The sequence below is a fragment of the Cryptomeria japonica genome, chromosome 7, assembly GCF_030272615.1.
Source record: "Cryptomeria japonica chromosome 7, Sugi_1.0, whole genome shotgun sequence".
Lineage (NCBI taxonomy): Eukaryota > Viridiplantae > Streptophyta > Pinopsida > Cupressales > Cupressaceae > Cryptomeria > Cryptomeria japonica.
In genome coordinates, this window is record NC_081411.1 from 39,555,720 (window position 1) to 39,559,558 (window position 3,839).

Here is a 3,839-nt window from a genome sequence, read left to right on the forward strand (position 1 = left end):
TCTGACCTACATATTTGGTCTTAGGTTTTGGTATATATACAAGATCTCATTAGTGAGATAATGTAATAGGAATGTAATGGTATATGGTATATGGTATATGGTTTTGTAACAAGGTATGTGCAAATATTGAAGATCATATGAGAAGACCATAGAGAAGGGTCAAGGAAGGTTTGAAGGTGATTATTAGAGCTTAACCGGTACTAAATCCAGCATTGGAGATTCTACTTTGAGTAGTACATTATCATTGGATTTAACCATCCAATTGTAGTCAGTGTGACTCTTATTGTGTGATTGAGCAGTGAGCTCTCGGCAGTTGGCCTTTCTGCATGTGCAGACCCCATTCGTATACACATACTATCTGCAGTAGTACCATTTGATTGTGAGTGAGGTTTCCCACCGTGGTTTTACCCCTTACAGGGTTTCCACATACAAATCTCTTTGTTATGAGTTGTGGATATTATTTCTCTTTATGTATTATGCATTGATTTTCACCAGTATTAATATTAACTGCTAATCTCTCAACCGACATTAAGTGGTTTATCGGTATTATGCATCAAGTTTGATTAAGTTATATTTGTGTTGAAATTAATAGACAACTGATTCACCCCCCCTCTCAGTTACTTCCCGACTTCTAACAATTGGTATCAAAGCCAAGTCCTCTTTTTGTAGAAGTCTAACAGCTTGAGGAGATTCTATGGCAACAAACATTTTCAGGAAGGACAGTCTGAAACTTGATGGAACCAACTATGGTATATGGAAGATCAAAATGGAGACACATCAAATTTGCATTGGAAGAGACATATGGGATGTTACAAAGAATGTCTATGTTGGTCCTACACCAAATCAACCTAATCCACCAACATTGGGTAAGGATCAAGAGAATGATTGCAAAGCAAGAGAAGCACTTTTGAGCGCTTTGTCAGATCAGAAAATCATGGGATTGTAAGACAGATCTACTGCTAAATCTATTTGGGATAAATTGGAGACATTTAATGAAGGAGATACTACTATTAAAACTGCAAAACTGGAATGCTTCTTGGTTAGTTATGAAAATTTGAAAATAGAAGAAGATGAAAGAATTTTTGCTTTTATGGAAAGGGAATGAAATTGTTTTGGGAATACAATGTTGTGGAGGATCCTTAAGTGAAGATGAAACTATTTCTAAAGTTTTAAGAGAATTTCCACTGACATATAAAATGAAAGTAACTACTATTAATGAGTTGAGAACAATGCCTAATACATCAATATCTAGAGATACCTTGATTGGAAAACTTTCAACATTTGAGCTTCAGGAATTTGGTCATGTTGCTACAATTAAGACAGATTTAGCCTTCAAAGCATCATCATCTGCAACATCATCATTTGACAAATCTGATTGGAAAACACATTATGCAAAAGAACTTGAAGATATCAGAAAGGAAAATGAAGAACTTGAAGAACTTGAAGCACTATTTGCAAGGGAAATGCCTAAAGGTCCTCTTGGAAGTATGAAGATAAAGCACAATTTAAATGTTTTAACTACAATAAAGTTGGTCATATGGTGTCTAAATGTCTTAATAGACATGAAAGATTGAGAGAGGGAGCTAAAAGGACATATAAGCCTAACCCTAAATATCAAATATACAGATTTAAGAGGAACACAAAAAAATCATGTTACTATGTCGATGAAGGAGTTACTGATGATTCCGATGAAGAACCAACAAACAATGGATCAACTTTTGTAACAATAAAAGAAGATCAACTGATACCTACTATTCCACTGGTAGAGCATGCCCTGATAGCTTAAATTGAAGAAAAGGATTAATTGATTATAGATTCTGGATGTTCACATCATATTGGTGCAAGAGCACCTAGGACCTAGGCTAATAGTCCTTTCTCAATTTTGGCTTGTACTGACCCTAGCCAAGTCAGTAGTGAATAAGAACTCCAAGAGGGTCCAAAAGTTATTATTTTGAGTCAATGTAGGCCTAGGTTGAGTTCATTCTTCTTAGGTTTGCATTTTTGTGTAAATAGTGGTTTGAGTAGGTAGTTGACCTTCTTGGTGGTCAAAAGTGTCAAAATTTGGTATAGGTATTAGTGAGGGTTAAATTAGTCTTAGAAATTTTTTTAAAGTCATGAGCAATGACTTAGAATAGGCCTCATAGGTTGAGAAGGCCAAAAGGTGAACAAGTGCAAAGTTGCAAAAAGTTGTCATGACAACCTTTGTGACAACTTTTGTCTTAAAATTGGTTAGCGATGGAGTTAGGGATTGTCCAACACCCTAGAATGACTCCACACATGGGAAATAATGTAAGAACCCTCTCTTTCATGGTTACCAAGGTTGGAGAGTTCTTTTTGTAAGTTCAACAATCTGAAACTACTCATTTTCAGACTAGTTGGCAGCATTTTGGTTTGTTTTTACTCATTTTGGAATTAAAAATGGATTGAATCCATTGATAAAATAATGGATTTAATTTATTTAGTGTGTTACAGTGTTATAGGTTCCATTTCAAGCTTTGTAGATACTTTGTATTAGTGTTTTCTTATTTTGGTTTGTAAACAACCAGTTTTGGCTTGTATATAGCAGTTTTATGCAAAATGGTTGCCCCATTAATTCCACATGTGCTACTGTCATAGATTGTTGGGACATAAAGTGAAACCACCTATATAGTGTACATATATAGGGGAAATTTATGGAGATGAGTTTCAATATGACTATCACCTTGTTCTAGGCGAGTCCAGGAGCAATTTGGTTAGAGGAGACAAGGTGAAAATGATGTGCAAAGTGCAGGGTTAATCCCATATCACCATCTAAGTTTTTGGAGGGGTCCATGAAGTTGGGATAGAGTTTCCATTTCAAGGAGGATCTTTGACTAAGTCATTTATTGCCCAAACCACAACTTGACTAGTCACTGTCGACTAGAAGGCCAAGAAAACCCTTCCAAACCCTTATTTTGGGGTTAGCATATTGTACGGTGGAGTAAGGAGCCAAAACCAAAAAAAATAATTGAGGTTAGATGAACCATTGAAGGAAATACAAACTTGTTAGGGGGATTTTGGACCATTTTCATTCAAGCCCTAAAAAAACAAGATTTTGGAGGCCTAATTAGGGTTCATTCCTTGTAGCCCTTTTCTAGGCAAAATGGTGAAATTGGTAAGATACCTAATGATTGAAAACTTCAAATGGACCCTAAATGAATTCAAAATATATTAGAAGATACCTCCATACCCTTGCATCAACTCATGACAGTAGGAGGTCAATTTGACAAGTTGAAGCCAAGAAAGCCATAATTGAGCACATGAGAAGCATTGAGAATTGGTAGGGTTCCTAGCCAATACACTTGAAGAAAACACCTTGGAGTGGTCACAAAACAAGCCCTAGAAGAGATTGAGAAGGAATTGGAGGTATAGAATTCAACTAGGCCAGGAGAGTTGGTGGAATTAAGCAACACCAACCAGGTGAAGTGTTGAGCAAACTAGGCATACCCCATCAAATTGGTATCAGAGCCTATAAGATTTGGGCTAGAAGAGTTGATGTCCTTAGTGGAATCTATAGGAGATGATAGCATGATGAACAATGCAGATTTAGTAAGGAAAGTGGAAGACCAAGAGGAGGAGAATAGACTCTTGAAGGAAAAGTTGGTTGAATTGGAGAGTACGCTTGGTGCAAATTAAACCAAGGCAGATGAGGTGGTGGTAAAGGTTGAAGGAGCATAAGGGAAGGGTAAAGAAGTGTTAGAGATAGACAAGGTGCTTGAACCTAATCCTATCTTAGAGCAAGAACCTTTCCTGAAGGCATTGAAATCCTTGAGTGGTAAATCACTAGAAGGATTGCCATCGTTCACTGGTAAGATGGAGAC